Here is a 23,263-nt window from a genome sequence, read left to right on the forward strand (position 1 = left end):
CACAGTAGATCCATATCAAGTAGATTGGCGAGTTGATGATTCTTTCACTCTTAGCATACAACTTGATGTCATTTATGTAGAGGAAGTGGCTGATGGTAATTCCACTCTTGAAGTTATACCTATATCCAGTCTTTGTGATTATCTGAATGCGGAGGTTCAAATCTAGGCAGAACAGCAGCAGGGACAGTACCTCACCTTCATATAAATTATTATGCAAAATCACGTATGACCAATACAAGACATTAAAGAGATGTAATTTTAAGTGTTGGTAGATTTTCTCTTGATTATTTTCTCTAGATTTTTAAATGGGACAGTCAGTTTGGTATACAGGTTAAAGCACAAGGTGTTAGACCATGACTTATAGTCCTTCCTTGGGCACAAAGGCATGTGTGTGACGCTCTCAGCCTAAGATAAAGGGTTACAGCGAACCACTTGCAAAATCTTGCTGAGAAAACTGCAAGGTCCAGGTAGTTACTGGGAGTCAAAAACTGACTTAAAGGCTGTATGAATCTTTATATCATTTATATCTATCTATTTGCTGCCCAGATCTGATAGCCCTATAAGAAAGGATTAATGAGAATACGTGTACTGACACAGTGATGAACAATAATCAGTACCCACCATTACCATAAAACTGCATGCAAGATTGTCGTTGCACTCCCCATCTTATTGAAATGGAAAGAAAGCAATGTGAATTATCTGCATGCTGAAAAGGTTAATGTCTAGACTAAATGCCTTCTATTAGAAAGTGACTTTTTCATTTTTTACTAAAATAACCAGTTAGATGTTTTGTTTTTGCTGGAAGGAGGTAGCCATATCATGAACCTCTTCTTTCTGTTACACTCCATAGAGGGTATAAAAAGTGATAGGATTCAGATATGTGAACAACTAGTTCTCTCTGTGGGTGCCACTTCCAGAAGTCCATTCTGGGCCTGGGCAACAAAAAATTAGCTACCAGTTCTGCTGATGTGGTGTGAACCGGCTGAATCCCACCACTGAGCATAAATCTTCTTTTGTAAAACCATCAGTTTATTGGGGTTTTGGTCTGGACAATGTAACTAGCTTCCTCTGCAGAAGGCAGGGATTCAGCTTCTCCTGAAGTTCCAGAAACAATGGCCAGGGTGGGCAAAAGAGCACAGGAAAGTAGGTATGTTTATGTCATTTAAAGTAGACAACAGTCACCATCAGTATCTCTGAGGAGGAATCATAAATTGTTTGCAATGAAAAACATGTATTGGAGGAAGAAGAAGGTATTCCAAACTGTAATACCTATGTTATCCCTGTGGTGGGTTGGAGGTGAGATAATGGAAATGTCATAAGAATGGCTTCTTTCAAATATTTACTGTGGTAAATAGTTTCTGTTTAATGGAAATGCAATTAGGTTAGCAACAAATGAATATATTGTTTTGCTAATGCCACAGGCTGAGAAATGCCTGAGAAATTCTGTGCAATTTAAACATATGCCTGAGTTGTAAAACTCTGGACAACCATAAGATTGAAGCAAGATATAATGGTCAGTCCTTGAGCGGCAGAATGGAGAGAAGCAGCAACAGATTAGGCAATGTTCAGATAAGAGGCAACTTAGCTCACAAAAGAAAAGGGGGCATGGCAAACATCACAGAAGGTTTCATGGGTTGTAAAAGCAAAGGGGGAAGGAGGTGCACTTTCAGACTTTCCTTATATTGTTATTGTAATCTTATTAGAAAGTTAGTATTGGTGCTTCTTGCTTGAATTACTTCAACACAAAATTGATGATGGGGTTTTTTGCATCATTTTGGACAATTGAATGGTTGCCTAGAATTCTGCATCTCAGATATAGTATGTCCAGAATAGTAGAATTTAGTAGAATTTTAAATAGAAAGAAAAAAGCCAGTCCAAATTACTCTGACTGTGTGTGGTGTATGTGTTTTTGTGCTGTTTAATGGAAATGCAATTAGGAAAAATTAGCCATAATCCTCATGTCAGTGTTTCTTTCTTTTTTGAATTCTAATTCATTATTCCATGTAGAAACATAAGCGGAGAAAGATTTTAGTTCTGCTATGGGTGAGAAAGCCTCCAGGTGCAATCAATCAAATCATGCCTGCCTTGCATTCCACTCTCATTTTGGACCATGTGAGCATCAAAAGAGTGTATCAGTTAACACTTTGGAACAAATGGTTGATCATTTCTAATTCCATTTGTAATTCTTTGTATAGTGATAGTGTTAATCACAATGACCTATCTCGGTGTTACATGTGGGATTGTTTAGAGTATAGAATAAAAATTCCAGCATTTATATGTTAGTATCTTTAGGACAAAGTTGTAGAAATAGCTGTTATGACTCCTCAGAATTAGGGAATAATACCTTATATACAGTATAGAACTGCTTGAAGAAATCAGTTCTTCCCTTCCCTCCCACAACAGGCAGGTAAATTACTTCTGCTGGGTGGGGAGGAAGTGAGGAATTGCAAACCTGTCTGGGAAACTGTCATGAAACATTGAAAATGAAGATCTCATGACTGCAGGAGAAGCCCAGCAGTGCAGCACTGAACAGCCACAACTTCCCAAAATTTAATTCCCTTGGCAGTCATGGGTCCCAGATTTTGTGCACATCCAGTAAGTTAGTCCATTTGAACAATTCAAAAATTGTTGCTCTATGATGCACTGTTTCATCCAGTTAAATATCATGACAACAAAGGTTTTAGTAGTATATATTGTAGATAGATAATGTACAATTCATACAATCATACTTCAGCACTCAGCTGCTTCAAAACGTATTGAATTTGGTATGCGACACATTTTGAAGCAGAAATCTTGTCCTGATACTTGTCTTCCTCCAATAATTAACATGCAAAAGGAAGAACTTGCTGACGTCAGCTGCCTTCTTCTGGCTGAAATAGTGGTTCACATGGTAAATCATGTTGTTTTTTTGTATTTGATATTAGTATTTGGTGTGTCTTCTGGAATGAATTACTGATGAGTAGACCAAATGGAGGCATGGGAAGATAAAGACAATGGCCAGTACATTTAAAAAAAAGCAGGGAAAGCAGATAATAACAAGACCTGACAATGGCTAAGAGCAGGAAAGTTGACGAAAGAGACCGAGGGACTAATGCTGGCTGCACAAGACCAAGCCTTGAGGACAAAAGCCAGAATTGAGAAGACAGCAACAGACAGTAAGTACCATCTATGCAAAGAAGCTGAAGAAACATTGGACCACCTGGTAAGCTGCTGCAAAAATATTGTACAGATGACTACAAGCAGTGGCATGACAAAGTAGCAATAATGGTGCACTGGAAGATCTGCAAGAAATATCATTTGCCTGTAAGCAAGAACTGGTGGGACCATGAAATAGAGAAAGTCATAGAAAATTAAAAAGTTAAATTGCTCTGGGACTTTAGATTTCAAACAGCACCTGCCACATAACAACCCAGACTTAACAATAAGAAAGACAAAAAAGTCTAAATACTGGATGTGGCAGTGCCTGGAGATAGCAGAAAAGAAGAGAAAGAACTGGAGAAGTTAACAAAATACAAAGACCTACAAATAAAAATAGAATGACTGTGTCAAATGCAAGCAAGGGTAGTACCAATAGTAATAGGCACCTTGGGTGCAATCCCAAAACAACTGGAGCACCGCTTGAACACTATTGGCATTGATAAATTTGTCATCAGTCAATTGAAAAATATGGCCTTTCTAGGAACAGCTTCCATCCTGCGATGATACCATCAAACACCCACATCTGCCTGCCCCAGATCTTTGGAAAGGACTTGATAGGTAGACAAAAATGCCATACCCAGTCTGAATATGTGTCTGACTGTGATGATGATGATGATGAGTAACAACAACAACAACAATAATAATGCAGGTAATCCCCAAGTTATGAGCATTCACTTAACCCTCTCTCAAAGCACCCCCTACTGCTTACAAGCAAGTCCTGAAACTACAAATATTGTGGCACCATGACAGTTGTTTGCCTTTATGAGTGACCGCAGAGGCTCTGAAACATTCACCCTGGTTATTCCCTCCCTCCCCACCACTGTCCCATGTCTCCCTAGGTACCAGGCCTTCAATCCTCCTATCTGGGCACTAGTGGCAGATTGGAAAAGGCCTCCGGCACCTGGATTGGACCACTGGAGGGCTGTGGAAGCGTCCCCTGGCCTCAGATCCAGGTGGAGCAGGAACCGCAGCAGAGACGAGACAGATCTTTTCAAGGTGAGTCTGGCATGGCAGGAAGGGAGAGGGAAGCATGAGGTATTTTAGTGGGTCAGGAAGGCCTTGGGGGCCTGTTCCATCACTAAGCCCTCCATGGCCTTCCCTCCCTGAGATACCTCATGTTCACTTAATGAGCTGTGTTTGTCTTAACGAGCAAGGGAGTGATCTTGTTCGAAATATGAGATTCACTCCCCTGAATTATTGAGTTACGAGTGGAATGGGCAGGCTCCATTACACCCGTAACTTGAGGACTACCTGTATGATAATAATAATAATAATAATATTATTATTAATAATAATAATAATAATAATAATAATAATAATAATAATAATAATAATAATAATAATAATAATAATAATAATAATAATAATAATAATAATAATGTTTTATTACCAGTCCCAAACTGCGAATTGAATTGAAATTTAACCATAATACAGTAATAATGCAACAACTTTGTTAGTTTACCTTATGTAAATTTAATATTTTTTCTCAGAAGTTCTATCTACTTGTGGAGAAGTCACTATATCAGTTCCCCCTTAAATACCAATTTTCATAAGAAAAACCTTAACTTCTTTCATTTCTTCTTTCCTTTATATTATTTCTTCCATTCTTTCTTCAGAAGCTGCTAAATGTATGCCCAATTACTCAAGCAGTTTCTCCAATACTTCTACTGTAATTCTTCTTTCTGCAGGCTGCTCTAATGATCCTCTACTCCTTTCGTCCACATTGGTCCCTTTTCTATTATTATTCTAATATTATAGTCTAAAAATGAAAGTGTCTCAATTACGAGGTGAAAAGTAAAAGGCAGAGTTACTTTTTTTTCTGTTTTAGTTTTGTAACCTTAATACCTTAGTGTCATTTGGCAGACTATATTTACAATCAGCTGTAGTCTTCCTCATATTACTTTATTCTTTGTAAAATTCACCAATTTTCTACATTCTTTAATGTTAAACAATATTCCCACAAAAATACAGCCCATTTTTCTATTTAGTTCCAATGTTTTTAAAGCACTTTCACCAAAATTAATCTTTCAAAAATACTGTCTGCTTTATCTGTTTAAATTTTCTTGCATCAGTACTTGTTAAGCTTTTTGCTGTAAAAAAAAAAAAGCAAATTCTTCAAATTCTTTAAAACTTTGTTCCCCCTTCTTTAATCCTGAAAGAATGTTGATTCATCAAGAGGTTTTCTCTTATCCTGCCAAACAGAGGATCTCTCTTTAACTGCAAATTGTTTACATCTGATTTTAAGAAAGTGAGACTTTTGTGAATCTTATGTCCATTACAGATTGCACTGTGGTTGTGTGCCTAATTGAAATCTCTTGACACCCAGCCTCTCAACTGATAAGCTGAGCACCTCAATTCTTCTGGTCTCCTCATGGGCTCTCGGACAATTACCACGGCCAACTTGCCATGACCAACTTACCATGGCCAACTTGCTGCAGGACAACTCACCGCGGCCAACTTGCCATAGAACAACTTGTTGCTGGACAGAAGTTATACTAATAAGAAAGAAATGGTGGAATACAATTATTAAATAAAGGATGCAAAAGGAGGGACAGAATGAAATGTGAGCAACAAAAATTAAAATATTTTTTATTTATTTTAAATTAGAATTGTTAAATTGTTCCGCAGTGAGTTGTCCCATGGCAAGTTGGCTGTGGGAAGTTGTCTTATTCCTCTCCTCATGAGAAGCAGTACAAGTGGATGGTCTCATTATCTCTCTTAGTGCGGAGAGACTCTGATGACCAAAATTCACTATCTGACCACCTATCTCAACCACAATGCTTTCCATGCTCCTCTAGTTTTGCCATGGAACCTCACCCAGAACCCTTTTGCTTACAGCTTTGGAGCTGAGAACATATTAGCCAACCATTGCTTAGCTGGGCTGACCAATTATCTGGGACTGAAAAAGTCAGTGCTCAGCAAATATTCTATGTCCCTCTTTCAAACTTTACCAATTACTGAATGTTTTCAGTAGTCTATGAACTAATCAACACTGTTTCTCACTTTTCTCAAAAAAAGAGAAGAAAATAGCTCTCCTTCCTTTGAACACATGAATATAGTCAATTTGTTTGGCCATTTCTATTTATATGGTATTTGTCAATTTGTCAATGCTATTTGATTGGCAAAATATTCTTCCTGATTGGTTTGATGATGCTGGGGAAACGCAATGTAGCTTTGATTTAGACAGAACTAATGCCCTGAAAATCCTCAAAATCCTCATCTCTCCATGGTCTTTAGTGAGCTTTTCTGGTGAAGTGAGTTTTCCCAGAAAATCCTGAATGTGTGATAGGAATATAAATTTGCACATCAGCAGAACTACATTAAAGATTTTTTTTCCTTGAATTGTCCTGGGTGAACCATGAACTGGCAGCTATGAGGCATGACAGACAAACTCTTCAATAACAAATCTTACATCCCAAAATGCTGAATAAATTGTTGCAATGCAGGATGTATCTGTCTCTGAAGTGATGGAAGAAATAAAAGCTGGGTATCCAAGAGATAATGAACAAGTGAAGTATTAATGCATCAATACTGGTTTACAGTCCATGTTATACAGTTGACAGGGGGATGCAAAACAGCAGAGCAAGGAAAAACATTGTGTTAGGACTTATTATATCTCTCCTAAAGATAAATGTGAGCTCTGAGCATACACATCATTCAAAGACATAATATTAATGCTGGGTGCCTTGCATTGTGTTTGTAAATAGCTGTATGGTGGAAGCTTGGTTATTGTTTACGTATTAAAAAGAAAGGGTTATTTGTACATGATATCTCCATAGTATTGGATATGAAGTTTATTGCAAGCCATTATTGTGCAGGAAAACAAACCTCTCCAATCCTGTTTGATAAAAGAGAACATTTCCATAAGTGAAATCCACATGCTAGTAGTTTTCTATTTATGCAATTACAAGGTGATTGAGGAGAATGTCTTTCCTTGCAAATCCTTTCCTTTGACTTTTGCTATTTTCAGTTTTCCTGAAGTCACTCAAAAACTCCATCAAGAGATGTTTGAATGAAATTTGCAAAAATATAGGCAAACAGGCAGAGAAACAGAAACAATATCTTATTTCTGCACATTATTATATCCATTTAAGGTTGCGGGGGGGGGGGGGAAGGAAAGTATTTAACAAATCTTCAGAAATCGTATGATTTCTTTGTAAACTAAGTCAGTTCAGGCTGGCAGGCCAATCATCAGCATTTTGTGTGAGAAAAAGTCTGGAATTCATCAAACTAGATTTCTGAAATGTAACATCTAAAAATGACACATTTTGATGGTTTTAAACTGTAAAGCAAAACAGTTTTTTTGTTGTTGCTGCTGTTTTGTTTCTCTATTTTAGCCAAACTGCCATGGTCAAAAGATCCTTCCAAAACTGGGGCTCAATTTTTAAAAAGTAACTGGACAACATACAAAAAAATGGGAGTGAAAGTAAATATAACTAATGTTGAATTAGTTGAATGCATTAATATTACTACAAGTTGTCTTAGAAAGTTATCTTTTTTGCTGTCTTACTAATTATAATTTGACACAAGAAATTTTCAGAGGGATTCCAGCATAGTAGTAGAAGGGCTGGTACTTGTAGTACTCCTTGACTTCCAACCATAATTGAGGCCAGATTTATGGACCTAAGTCAGGGGTCTTCAAACTTGGCCCTTTTATGACGTGTGGACTTCAACTCCCAGAATTCCTCAGCCAGCGTGCCTGGCTGAGGAATTCTGGGAGTTGAAGTCCACACGTCATAAAAGGGCCATGTTTGAAAACCCTGACCTAAGTTGTGCTGGCCATTAGGCAGGTTATCATATGAACATACCCAATGTTACAACATTTTTTTGGCTGTCTTTAGACAAATACCATGGTTGTTAATAGAAAGCTGCAATCATTAAGCAATTAATGCAGTCATTAAGCAAACTCATTTTCACCAATGGGTGTTTTTGCTGGAAATCAGAAGTAAACCTTAGTTTCTGGTTCATGTGAGTGCAGGATGTGGCAAACAGCCATAAATGCAAGCTGGTTGTGCTGAGGGTACAAAATGCAATCATGTGACCATGGTGTATATGTGTGTGTGTTTGTGTGTGTGAGTGAGAGAGACAGACAGACAGACAGACACTGTTGTAATTTCTAATCTGGTCTGTATGTACCTCTTTGGGGTCTGTTGTAACTCTGAACAGTCTCAAAGTGGTCATAAGGTGAGAATTATCAGTATGCAGCTCTATTATAAATATTGTACGCTATTGCTGTAAAACAACATTTTGAGGCAACTTGCTATTCTTAAAGTTTCTCTGCCTCATCCTAATGTATATAAGAGTTTTGTATATTGTAAGGGTTTTTGGATTGTAGAGGTCCACCAAGTAAACTGCTGCCTGACATTTTGCCAAGTATTTCTGATTTCAAAGGTAAGGCTAATTGGGACCTTCAGGAGTGGACCATTTAAGTCTTGACAATGGACCATAGAACAGTTTTCATGAAGCCAGAAAGTGTTTGTGTGTGTGTTAAAAAGTCAAGAAAGTAGCTGCAACTATGTAACTAGAGAGAGAAAGGGGGAAAGAGAGATAGGTATGTATGTAGGTAGGTATGTAGGTAGACAGACAGACAGGCAGACAGACAGGCAGATAAACTTTGTCATTTTTACTGTGAACACAATGGCACACGTTAAAATGAAATTTAGTTGCTTGCTCTCAAAGTGACGCACATAACGCACATTTACACATACTATATACAACATATGAAAGACACACCCCTTTTTAAGTCCTATGCTTAGACTGCAAGTTTGCAGCTGTCTTTTATGATTTCCCCTGCAAATACCACTGCATGAAGTTTGGCTTAATGTCATTCTGCTATCTTTGCAATAACAGGTGATTTAGTTAATCTTTCCATATCTTTTGACCTGCCACTTCCTTTTTTTCATTTTGTAGATCCCTTGGCATTTTGGTTTTACTCAAAGCTAGTATTATAAACAGATTTTGAAAGTTTGCCTCTACTGAATGACCTTGAAGTTGGGGAAGTTTATTTTACTTCCCCTGCCTCACTATATATACAATTGACTTTTGGTGCATCTTTTGATCAACCAAACAACCATAGTGAAGGCTTAAAATTTATTCTTTTTCAGTGCTTCTCCATTATCCTGTTTCTTGTAGGTTCTACTTTAGTTCATTTTCATAAAATGCTGAGCAGAGAAAATAGTCATACATATAGGAGATTAAGCCAGGTCTACCAATTTGTGATTTACGCTTCTGTGGTAAACTCCATTTTATTTAATTTGTTCCATGTGCTGCAGAAAGTGCTATTCAAAGCAAATAAATCGTATCTAGGTATAACTACTTGGAGCAAGTGTGTTTTTTTCCAGGTTTACTGGAGTCTGAATTCAGCAGTGTAGGTTCATGTTGCTATTTCACCCTCATTGAATATCATCTGCATTGCTAGAAAGAACAAAAGAATCTCTATTACTAGATATGTGTCTTGTCATTTCCATTTCCATTTGTAATTTTAAACCCATGCAATCTAATTTTCATCTTAATAATTATTTATTTAAGCAGCAACATCATTCTCATTTAAATATGCCATTCAAAATGTATTTTTGTTGAATGTATTTTATTTCCAAACTTGCACTATAAATTCTATTTTCTAGTGCTGAGCTCCATCACATTTGGAAAAATGCAAAACAGAAAGATATTTACCTTTTGCTATGGAATGATAATGGAGATGATGATGATGATGATATTGAAAGAGATCTTGGGGGTCTTCTAGTCCAACCCCCTGCTCAGTCAGGAAACCCTATACCATTTCAAACAGATGGTTGTCCTGTCTCTTCTTAAAAACTTCCAGAGTTGGAGCATTCACAACTTCTGGAGGCAGGTTGTTCCACTGATTAATTGTTCTAACTATCAGGAAGTTTCTTAGTTCTAGGTTGCTTCTCTCCTTGATTAGTTTCCATCTATTGCTCCTTGTCCTGCCTTCAGGTGCTTTGGAGAATACCTTGGCTCCATCTTGTGGCAACCCCTGAGATATTGGAACAGTTACCATGTCACCCCTAGTCCTTCTCTTCATCAAACTAGACATACCCAATTACAGCAACCATTTTATTTTATTCATTTTATTCATTATATGTTTTAGCTTCCAGTCCCATAATCATCTTTGTTGCTCTTCTCTGCACTCTTTCTAGAGTCTCAACATCTTTTTTACATCACGGGGATCAAAACTGGATGCAATATTCCAAGTGTGGCCTTACAAAGGCATTGTAAAGTGGTATTAACACCTAACATGATCATGATTCTATCCCTCTGTTAATACAACCTAGCACTGTGTTGCCTTTTTTGGCAGCTGTAGCACACTGCTGGCTCATATTTAAGAGATTGCCCACTAGGACTCTGAGATCTCTCTCACAGTTACTACTATTAAGCAAGATACCACCTATACTATACCTCTCCATTTGATTTTTCTTGACTAAACGTAGAAGTGTAATGTGCAACTCAGGCTACTTTGTGTGAGAATTCAGACAGATCAGATTATTTAAATTAAACATCTCAAGTAACTCTACTTGACTTCAATATTCCTTCAGTTATTACTTAGTGTCATGGATATTTACAGTGCTTTTTTTGTAAAAAAAAAAAAAAAAGGTGCCGGAACTCACACACTCAGACAACCTGCCTTGCCTACCCTACAAGGTTTACCTTTGTAGTTGGGAAAAAAAACTTCAATTTTTACTGTATCTAAAAGACTAGGATTTTATTCCAGGTAACTTAATACTATTAATGTTACCATGCACTGTGTGGCTTTAAATTACAAGAAGGCATTTTATTAATCTTTTTGGACATTTACCACTGGCATACCCATTTAGTTTAATGAGTGGATATGTCAGCTTTCTATGAGGAATGAAATTGGCCCAATAAAACAAAATTTGGTTTCTTGTAAAAGACCGAATTATTTTTAAGAAGTTGTCTAATAAGGTGGAAAAAATATATTTGGAGTTTAATATGGATACTGACTTGAAACAAATTAAAGTTGAAACTTTGTCAGTGAACAGATTACTTTTAATTTACCTTTAATTTAAACCAAATTTAATAAATAGCTCTGAATAAACCTCATACTGTAGGTCTACCTTTACATCTGACCAATACATAATTAATATATATTATTAATAATAACCCCTCCAAATCACAAGACATTGGCTTTATTCTTATTCTTCCCCTCTGCAGTTTGAATATAAAGTATAAAAGACTAAAAAGAGATTTCTGTAGACATCCAAGTCTTTGAGCTACTCAAGGAACTGAAACAGCAAAGTTTCGCTGTTGGGCAAGCTTCCACGCCAGCCGCCTTTCTTTCCTCTCGCTTCACCTCTTTTTAACCTCACACCCCACCTTCTGTAAGGGAAGGCAAAAGGCTCACTCACCCTCTCGTGAAAGATGGCCTCCACATTTATGTGTCTCTCACTGCCACCATCTGCTTCCACACCACATGATCCAACCCAGTCAATCAAGCCATGCTCTGGCTGTGGTGCTCCAGTGCCTCATGGCTCCTCCTAGAAGAGGCATATAGCACCGGAGGGGACCCTACTCGCACCATACCACCACTGGGGCATTTTCAAAAGCAATCGAGGATAAGGATAGCAATGATAGGAAAAGAATGCAATTCTGGAAAATCCATCGAAAAAAGGTGCCAGAACTCAATTCCAGTGTGTTCTATGACAAAAAAAGCCCTGAATATTTAGGCTCCACATTTTGTGTTTCTGTTTCAGGGGGTGAGGATGAGTGATTAAGTAGCTGGCAGCTGCACACAGGAACTGTGCAGCTCTGTGTAAGACTTTTCAAGGAGCTGGAATCAAGCACATGCTGGAAGTGTGCTGAGGTCAGAGGTGAGCAGCAAAGAAACAAGAACAGGAAACATGAATAGCTGTATATGCAGAAGAGGTGAGGAACAAGGAAACAGGAATAGGGTTACTGGGAAAGTATGCATTTACCATGCAAAAGTCAGGTAAATCAAGATCAGGGGGCATTGTGATGCCATAGAATTCTGAAGAATATGCCAAAGTTGAGGTCAGGAAGAAGCCAAAATTAGAAACAATCCCATTAATTTGAGTCCTGGAGCACAGAACACAGAACACAGAACACGGGACCAGATTCCAATGTTGCTTCCAGAAACTGAGAGGTGGCAGTCCTGTGGCCTTTTCAAGCTGTGAGTGATGATGATCAGGTAGCCAATCTATTAGGCTACCCACCTACTTGCATGTTAACCACTTTTGCAAAGCACAGAGACTTGGTGATGTGAACTGGATGGTCCGCCATGCCACCTGACACTTATGTTGGTTGTGAAGTCTCTGTGCTGGTTAGGAGAGGCTTTGCAGCAGTCATTTAGGAAAACAGAAGGTTTCAGCTTATTCTGAGGACTTCTCTTAGCTTGTTCCTTGGGTGATGACAATGCTGATCTTGTTAGCTTTGTTCTCATCATCCTAGTAGGGATATTAGGAATCTACTGTATTGTTGAATGAGAATGCAAGTCAGGGGACTTATGATGCATTACAGCCCAGAATTACTACACCCCATGGCTGCTTGGCTCAGTAACTTATAAATTATGCAGGATTGCCTTGTGCTTCCTTCCTTTCCTTATCTTTTGTCACAGCCAACAATAACATATAAAATACAGTGGGGAAAAATATTAGTTATAAGCACCATGCATTTAAGAGAATGAAAAGAGCCTACATCTGTTGTAGAACAGCGTGCTTGCCAGATTACTGTGGGAATTATAAGACATTGATGCTTCAGGGCAAAGACGTTTACCAACAATGGGGTTATAGAGTACACTTGCTTACAAGAATATAGTTATTAGCAGCTATTTGCATTGCTAAGATCAGTAATTTGGATGAGCTCTCTGGCACTGGCCACCTAACCATGTAAGTCTCAGGCATTTTGGTTCCAGACATATACTGGGATTTGTATCTTCATTATGATTTTTTATTATAGGAGGCTGGAAAGAGATCCTAACATTTGGAGGTCAAAATTTGCTTATAACAACTGGCATCAAAATTGAAAAGGAAATTTATTTCATAGAACTGAGGTTAACCTTGTATGCACTGGACTGGAGCAAGAACTCTGCTTCAAAGTCTTCATTCCTCAGCTTTGTATCAAAAGATTTTCATTTAAAAATAGATGGGGAGTGTGGGATCCATCTCTATTGAGGACAGCCAATTATCAAAATGGCTGCTTTTTTTCTCCACACAACTGCAGGCATTATTATATAGGCAAAGCATAGTGGTAATTCACATGCAACTGTAAACTATGGTTTATTTTTAATTTTATATATTTTTATTGTTATTACCAGGACACATCAGAGTTTTTTTTAAAAAAATATTGGGCACTATAGGTACTATTTCTTTTTCACATCTCTTAAAAAGGTTTAATTTAAAAATCTTCTTCTTAAATTTTGTTTCTGTATGCTTCTCAGATAATTTATTAATAATACTATAAGTATTACTATTTTATTATGCTATTATACAAAAACATAATATTATTCATATTAATAGCATATAATAAAATAATTAGTGAATTAACCCTTACGTTTGCATGTTATTTTCTACCCTTCTCCTCATTTCAAACTGTGGACTGCAAATCTTATTTGGGAAGAGAAGCCACAGTTGACAGATTCAGATAAAGCTGATGAAAGCAAATAAGAAAAAAAAGAAAATAATGCAATTTATTTTAATCAAAGATCAACACAACACAGACCAGTCAAGATAAAAAATGGCATTTAAATACCAACAATATAAAAAAACATCTGAAGAAACTCATATGGAAATATTATTCAAAAGAACCCAAAGTCACTTATTTGTAGATATTGGCAGCTGTTATACAAAACTTTGCAATATTGTGCGTAACAAAAGCTTTATTGTCTGGGAAAAAATAAACATATATTTTGTCAGTTTAACCTGGAACATGTAAGTAACAAACAGGGGCAGTCCTGTGTGGCTAAGGTTTCAAAATAATGAAAATGGCAGACTGGATTCTGCAACTGAAATGTTACCCTTTAAAAAAAAGAAACAAGTGTTTCATGCACATAGAAAATGAGTGGGGTTGTGATCATCTTGATTTTTTTGACCCACACCTCTCCCTATAGATGCTCTGATAGTCATTATGTAAGGAGCAAAGTAAGAATACACGAAAGATGGATTCAACAGCACTGGAGCGAAAAGGACAGTTCCAAAAGTGGAGGGACTTCATTAAATTTCCTTTATAACAGACATGTCAAATACAAGGCCTGCGGGCTGCATCCAGCCCGCCATGTGGTTCCATCTGGCACAGGGACCTGCTCTGGAAACAGCAAAGGACCAGCCCATGGCAGCTCAGCCTAGCCCAGGTTGACCAGGCACTGATCTACAACCTGGTGCCAACCATCAAAGCCAGGATGCACTCAGCCTTAAATCCACGGAGCAGCCCTGGAACCAGCAATGGGTGCCCCCACCCTGCCCTCTGGGTGTGCATGCAAGAGGCAGAGAGCAGGCAGAGTCCGGTATCCCTGATGGCTGTCTTGCCCCACAGGCTGACTTCACCCAGGATGCCAGTGTTGACCATCTCTTATGCGCACATCCAGGGGGTGGGGCAGAGGCGGCAGGGCAGCCCTGGTCTTGGCTTCCTCAGCTGGAGACAATGGATCCCCCCAGCCCCACCCGGGCCACCACAGGCACCCCCTGACATGAGCAATATTGAGCTGGCCCTGCCCACCCTGGCCACGTCCACCCCAGTATGCCCACCCCAGCCACGCCCACTCTGCCCCTCCAAGGTCAACCACAACCCTGATGCGGCCCTCAATGAAATCAAATTTGACACCCCAGCTTTATAAGAATGCTGAGGGTAAATTTTGGTACTTCACTCTGATAAAGAATCTTTATTGGGATGGCAAAGTAAGTAATGATATATAACTAGCCAGTTATTATATGTTATGTTCTAGTTCTTCTTTGATATGTTCTGAGATCAGACCAATTTCATTTTGGAGAAGAGGAATCAACCCTTGTCTTAAAATATTGGTTGTCACAAAACCTATGTACAAAATTCCAATAAAAATACAGTTTTTTAATTCCCATAATATATCTGACTTCTTGCTATAGTAATGTTATTGGAATTTTCTATACAAGCAAGTAGGAGGACTATAAATTATGTTTGGATTTGATTATTCTATGTGTTTTGTCTCTTGTAGGTATACATACATACATACAATATATATTGGTTCCTAGTTGTAAACTGCCCACAATCATATGGGAATCAGGTGGCAAATTAAATTAAATTATATTAAATTAATAACACTGCCTCCATGCTTATGAATAAGAATTTAGGCCAATGTATCTCCCATTGGCAATAATGGCTGGGAATGATGGAAAGTGTAGTGAAACATATTTAATTTAATTTAATTTAATAACATTTATATACCGCCCTTCTCCCTGAGGACTCAGGGCGGTTCACAGGGCAGAATAAAATACCAAATACAAACATTAAAAAAAGATTAAACAGTTGCCCTAGTTAAAACAATAGAAGTACAATTCTAAAAACCCCAAGATAAAATTAAGAGACCAAAGATAAAACAACCCCACCGATCCCCATCAGGCTAGGCCAGCTTGTACAAACAAAAACGTCTTGAGATCGCGACAAAAGGAGCGAAGATCGGGCGCCATCCGGAGCTCTACCGGTAGCTGATTCCACAGCTCCGGAGCGCCCACAGCTCCGGAGCGCCCACAGCTCCGGAGCGCCCAACATATTGCATGGAATATGTTGATGAAAATTGTGCCAACAAATAAGTCCCACTGACCACAGATGATTCATTCACAATGAGCAATCATACAAACTTAGTTTTTCCTTACTTTGAAAATATTACTACAAGTATAATTCTATGGCACTTTCATTTGAATAGTTCTCCTTTCCTCCAAGTCATTTCCACAGATATAGATGCACTTGATGTATCTGATCCTTAGATTTAATTAATGCAGCTTTTCCTCATTGAATGTAGAAATTGTTTCACCCTTCAGACATCAAAAGTAACATGTATTGAGGGTCTGATCAACCTTTTTCTCAAGATATAAATTACACTTGGAATTAATCCAAATTTCAAAGAGACATTTTCTACTTCTGTACATAATCTTTAGAATACATGGACTATGTTTTGTATATGCAATCAATTGTTTAGAAAGGGGCCTAATGCATTTCACATTAAATGAATCAGAAAGCTAATCTGAAAATTTGGATATACTTGGCATTAATACTATAGTTGTCAGGTCATCTGTTATATATCATCTTTTATTTTTGGGAACAACAAGAATTTGTAACCCTTCATCTAAGAGATCAATGTGCTAATAAAGATATTGTTATAAGTGGTTTATTCTAATTTACTTTTCCTTTATTCTTTTTTGCATAGCACTATCAAATGATACCAGATTAGACTGAGTTAGATCAAGCAAGCTGACAATATATCAATGGTACAATACAAGTTATCAAGATTACTTACATGCTTTGATTGCTCTAAGGTAGATAAAAATGAGATTTAAAAAGAGCTCAGCTAAGATTTTGTTTAGTGCATAAAGTATATATTTGCTTAGAGGAGAAAATGTCTTTATACAGTATAATCAGAATTAACCCATATGCAAATATATTGTAGCTACAGGTAATCCTTGATTTACAAAATAAATAATAATAATAATATTAATAATAATAATAATAATAATAATAATAATAATAATAATAATAATAACAACAACAACAACAACAACAACAACAACCTGTGGCTGCACCTGGACAGCTATCGAGTGTGGTACCTATGGTTATGGGATTCCCAGTCTTTGGATTGGTAGTGGCTTAGCCACCATGAACCAACCCAGGCACCTCCCATCACCAATGATGAGAAGAAGAAAAAAATTACATACTGCATCAGTCATCGCCCAGGACAACAAGGACCATGTCAGATGCTATGGCTCCTGGACATCTGTCAAAAAATGGGCCACAGTGCTCAGTTGTTACTGCTGGGGAACCAGAGCATACAAAGCTGTTGTGATTCAGCATCAGCCTGTGGTTCTGGCAGCTGAGTTGGATGATTCTGAAGAGGAGGAGGAGGAGGGGTTTGGAGAGCCTTTGGTGTCAGAGGGAGGTCCTGATGCACTGCAGGACTCTCAGCCTGGCCCCTCCCATCTTGTTGAGACTCAGCCGTGTGAGCACGAGGGATTGGAAGAAGACGATCCACAGCTGGCTCTTTTCAGGGATGCTAGGAGCAGGAGGCAATCTAGCAGAGCAGAACAGAGGAAGGCAATGAGGCAACTTGGGAGAAGGCAATGAGAAGCCACACCTTGGGACTGCTGATAAAAGGAGAAGGTATGGAAGGTGCTGGTTGCTGAAGGCAACCGTTTGAGGATCTTCTGCTAGAGTCCTGGTCTGTTATTCTTGTTTAACTCTTGTCTGAACTTTTGGTTTAAGTCTTGTTTGAACTTTTAGTTTAACTTTTGTTTGAACTCTTTGTAAATAAATTTGGTTTGGTTTTTTCCAGCCTGTTGACTATAAAAAGGGGTTGTCCCTGACATCCAAACAGGGCTGGTCGTAGGCTGGAACAGAACAAAAGCAACTGAAACAAAAGCACAAAACCTGGACAACCGAAGAAAATCGAGAAATCATCAGGCAGAATGAACAGTCAGGGGATTTCAAAAAAGAATGATGCAACTGTGGAAGGAAAAGCACCCAGAAAGTGACATAACCAAACAACGATTAATTGATCAAAGACATTTCACCATCCGTAATAAAGTTTTTACAGATGTGGAAATTCAACATCTAGGAACATTGGCTGAAAATAAAACAACAAGCAATGATGATGAACAGGCTGAAGAAATTGTTCCAATACCTGAACAAACTGACCAACCAACTGACCAACCAGCGGAAGAAGCCACCACACAGGATGAAGACTCCCTGTGCAACAACTTGAAAGTGTACAGCTAAGTAATCTAGTGAAAATGCTGAAAGAAAAGCTTGAAAACCACATAAAAGAAAACACAGAAAGAAAAAGATTGCCTGCCATCTGTGAAGTGCATAGCAAACAAGTGAAAGATTTACTAAATGCTGTGAACATTTTAATTTCCATCCCATCCAGCACACTATTAGAAACAAACCAACTAATGTACAGTACAGCCACCATTATAACTGCAGAATTGGGTTATAAATTGCCAAAAAAAAAAGCCCACTGGAACACCAAAGTGGAAAATTCGACTTGAAAATAAAAAATAAAAAACTACGAGGAGATGTCAGCAAATTGAAATACTTAAAAGAAGGAAAACTAAAGAATGAAAAGCTGAAAAATAGTTTATACAAAAAATATAATTTGGAGGAAAAAACAATAATGGAAGTCATGGAAAACTAAAACAGCATGTAATAGCAACAGCAAAGAAGTTTGAAAGATATGAAGGGCAAATAAAACAATGCCATGAAAACGTCCAGTTCAGAAGAAACCAGCACCTCTTCAACAGTCACTTGACAAAAATAAAGTCCAAACTACTGTTTTACCACGTAAAGAAAAAAATCTTAAACTTTTGGAAAGAACTGTGGGAAAACCCAGTGGAACATAATAAAACTGTCTCCTGGATCAAAGATATCCAAAAACAAGCAACACAAAACAAAATGGAAAATATTTTAATAACCACCGATATGGTTGCAAAACAAGTAAAGAAGGTCAAGAACTGGAGTGCACCTGGACTGGACGAGCTGCATGGATACTGGTTGAAACACTTCACCAGGCTCCATCACCGCATGGCCACTCAGTTTGATGAAATGCTTCAAAATGCCACAAGTGAAGAATGGTTAACAGCTGGTCAAACATACTTGATAATGAAAGATCCTGAAAAGAGCACAGAACCAAGCAACTACCGCCCAATTATTTGTCTGCCAACAATGGTCAAACTTTTTACAAGAATACTGGCTAATTCAGTATTCAATCATCTGATTGAAAACAATTTCTTTCCCACAGAACAAAAAGGAAATTATAAAAAAATCAAAAGGAACAAAAGATCAGTTGCTCATTGACAAAATGGTACTTAAAATGCAAAACAACAAAAAACAAATTTAAATATGGCGTGGATTGATTACAAGAAAGCATTTGACTCATTACCCCACAGTTGGATTAATGCGTGCTTGAAAAACTTTGGAATCAGCAAACACTTCTGTACCTTTTTGAAAACAAAAATGGAAAACAGTTCTAACAGCAAATGGGGAGAACATTGGTGAAATCAACATCAGACGAGGAGTCTTCCAAGGGGACTCACTTTCACCACTACTGTTCAACATCGCATTAATTCCATTGACAATATTACAAAACACAAAACTGGGATACCACATCTCAAGCCAGCATGGCAAGATAAACCTTGGTGGAGCAGTGGGCTAATGCCTCCTTAAGTAACACCAGCTGCCTGCAATTAGTGCAGGTTCGCATCCCACCAGGCTCAAGGTTGACTCAGCCTTCCATCCTTCCAAGGTAGGTAAAATGAGGACCCAGATTGTTGGGGGCAATAAGCTGATTTTGTAATAATGCCGCTTAATAAGCAGGTATATACACAGAATGAAGGCTATTGCTAAGCACATTGTGCTTTAGATTGAAAGCCGCCCTGAGTCTTCGGAGAAGGGTGGGATATAAATGGGATTAAAAAAAACCATCTATTATACATGGATGACTTAAAACTGTATGCGAAAAGCCACACTGAACTGGAATCAATACTCAGTGCAGTTCAACTGTTTAGCAGCGACAGTTTCAGCATCCCCATAGTCACATGATCAAAATACACTTGGCAGCTGACTCATATTTATGACAGCCTTGGAAGCGGCACCTTATTATTCTGTTCCCATGGCACTTTTACACCTGCAGGTTGGCCTGTTTCAACCATCCAGATGGACAGTTGGGGTGGGGTTACTCTGGACACTTTTGACCACTTGATTCACATGGACTTACAACTGCGTGATTCACTTAAGGACTGCCATAAAAATGGTTGCAACTTATGACAAATTTCTGTTGCTAAGTGAGAAAATTGTTAAGTGAGTTTTGCCCCATTTTATGACCTATCTTGGCATAGTTTAAGTGAATCACTGCATTAAGTTAATAACATCGTTGTCTTTGCTTGTCAGAAGGTTGCAAAAGAAGATTACATGACCCCAGAACACTGCAACTGTCATACAGATCATCCCGGAGACTGCATGTCTGGGCAGCCAGCGACTGTTACGCAGACACCCTAATTAAGCAATCTCAAGCAGCATTCAAAGACACGTGAAAACAGTTCAAGTAAAGGGCCCAATACATTACAGAGGGTGAAGCTTGGGGTGCTGATGTGTATTTCCTTTGCTTTATTTCCTGCTCTATCCTCTTTGATGATTCTCTAATAGGCTGAGAATGGAATGTATCTGCGATCATCTGCCTTATCTCCAGCTGTGGATGGAGCGGTGCAGACACCTAACAAGGCAGTCTATTGTAATCTTAGATACTGCAGCTCCTTTCACTTCTATGGGAAATTCCACTGTGGGTGATCATTATGTTTCATCTTTAACAGTTACAATGTTTATGACCATTACATGGCATCACCCAAAAGATTTCAGGTCCTAAACCTTTATTGCACTTATTGGATTAGCAGATAGTTTGAAATACAATTCACTTACATTTTTAAAGCAATATATTGAAACATTAATTGCATTAGAAATATTTTTAGATTTTAAGCTTTGGAAAACACAGAACATTTTACAATGTCGATGGATTGCCAACTTTATTACTTTTCTTTTAATGTATTTCTCATTTTTACTTTATCCAGAGGCAAGATATGAACATTCTGACATGCAACCAGATGTATAATATTTTCATAGTGCCAGTTATGATACTGGAATAGTGCCAGAAAAATGCCACCAAGTAACTGCTTTCAATGAAAAATTTATTTCCTGTTAAATGAGTTATGAAGTGGGAGTAAAAGAAGAAATCCTTTCCCTATGGCACTCCTTGAGGAGGAAAAATACATAATAGTAAATGATATATCATCAAACATTCATGCAAATGCCAAATGCAACCATTATATCACAGGCACAGCAATATAATATATTATCACTCAGTTGTCTCTTTGGAAAATAGAAACACATGGTTCATTTTACTCTAGAAGTCCCCTTAGCACAATAAATTGTTCATACTAGATGAGCTGGGAATGCATGTCAGGCGGAAATAATTAAGGGGTAGGAAATACCTAATGAAAAACGCTGAGGGACATATTATGGGGGAAAAATCAGAAATCTAAACAGATTGGCATTAAAAATTGTCGACAGTAAGACACTTGTTCATAACATTCAGTCCATCTACATGATCCAAGATATGGCTTTTCATTTTTTGGTGCTTAACAATCTTGAATGTGTCCACGGACCCACAGTGGCAAAAAATAGAACAGTATGAAAACATTGGGAAAGGCCTATGGAAGGAAGAAAGAATAACTGAGCCTTAAGGAAGAAGTTTCAGAAAAAATTATTAAGTCATGAAAAAAGGAAACTATTGGGAAATTAACTCAAAATAACTCTGCTTTGTTTCAGTTTGATGCTGCATACTATGAAAGAGAGAGAAACACTAGCACATTTTTTAGATTTGGTTGTTTATTTATTTATTTATTTATTTATTTATTTATTTATTTATTTATTTATTTATTTATTTATTTATTTATTTGTTTGTTTGTTTGTTTGTTTGTTTGTTTTATATACCGCCCTTCTCCCGGAGGACTCAGGGCGGTGTACAGAGCAATAAAGTAAGAATACAATAAAGAATACAAAAAATAAAAAAAATTAAAACCCAAATCCATCAGGCCAGGCCGGCTTGTTGGAATAGATAAGTTTTTAGATCACGGCGGAAGGAGCGAAGGTCGGGGGCCATCCGGATTTCAGCTGGTAAGCGGTTCCAAAGGATTGGTGCACCCACCGAGAATGCTCTCCCCCTGGGGGTCACCAGCCGACATTCTCTGACCGGTGGCACCCTCAGGAGGCCCTCTCTGTGGGAGCGCACAGGACGGAGGGATGTTGATGCTGGCAGTAGGTGCTCCCGTAGGTTGATGTTCTACCTAACATCAATAAACAGCATTCCTGGAACATCTGTAATGCCTGATCCTTGAACTTACCTACCTTAAAGGACAGACAGTTGTGTGTCACAGGTATGAACATCTTAGATTTTTGTGCTTTTTCGGTGTAACATTTTTCTTCATTGCTATTTTAACACGTCAAAACAGTTTTAGGGCATATATGACAGTTCTGAGTGCTTTCTCTTTTAGAACGGTAGAAAGCTGTGATACAAAACATTAGAATTATACTCAGAAAGCAATTTGAGGGTGATAAATCCTGGTACAGAAGCTACGTATGGCTATGAAGTAGAAGACTGCTGAAGTACTGACTGGGCAAATGCTTCCATATCTCCTGTATCTGCCCAACCAGTCCTAGTTGGCTAAGTGGGTGAATTCAGGTTTCTTCAATTAAACAATGCCATCAATCACTTCTCTATAGTAGTGTCTGCCCCCTGACTGAGATTCCTCTAGAGATTTTTTATTCCCCCACCCATCTAATTGGTATTTTGAAGGGCCCTAAAAGCATGGCTCTTTGCCTAGGTCTTTATTGAGCTTATTCATGCCCCCTTTTTTCTTTCTTTGTTCCCATCTGGCTTTACTTGCTCCAGTGACAAGATTTTCAGTGTTATGAAGGTTTACCCCTGCCCAGCAGTATTTGTTTTGCCTTATTTTCATAACATATATGATAATGTTCTTGTAACAGATATTTACTAGAAGATAAAAATATCTATTCTATTCTATTCTATTCTATTCTATTCTATTCTATTCTATTCTATTCTATTCTATTCTATTCTATTCTATTCTATTCTATTCTATTCTATTCTATTCTATTCTATTCTATTCTATTCTAAATAATAATTCTATAATAATAATAATAATAATAATAATAATAATAATAATAATAATAATAATAACAACAACAACAACAACAACAACAACAACAATAATAATGTTGGAAGGGACCTTGGAGGTCATCTAGTCCAACCCCCTACTCAGGCAGG

The sequence above is a fragment of the Vipera berus genome, assembly GCF_964194415.1.
Source record: "Vipera berus genome assembly, chromosome: 1".
Taxonomy (NCBI): domain Eukaryota; kingdom Metazoa; phylum Chordata; class Lepidosauria; order Squamata; family Viperidae; genus Vipera; species Vipera berus.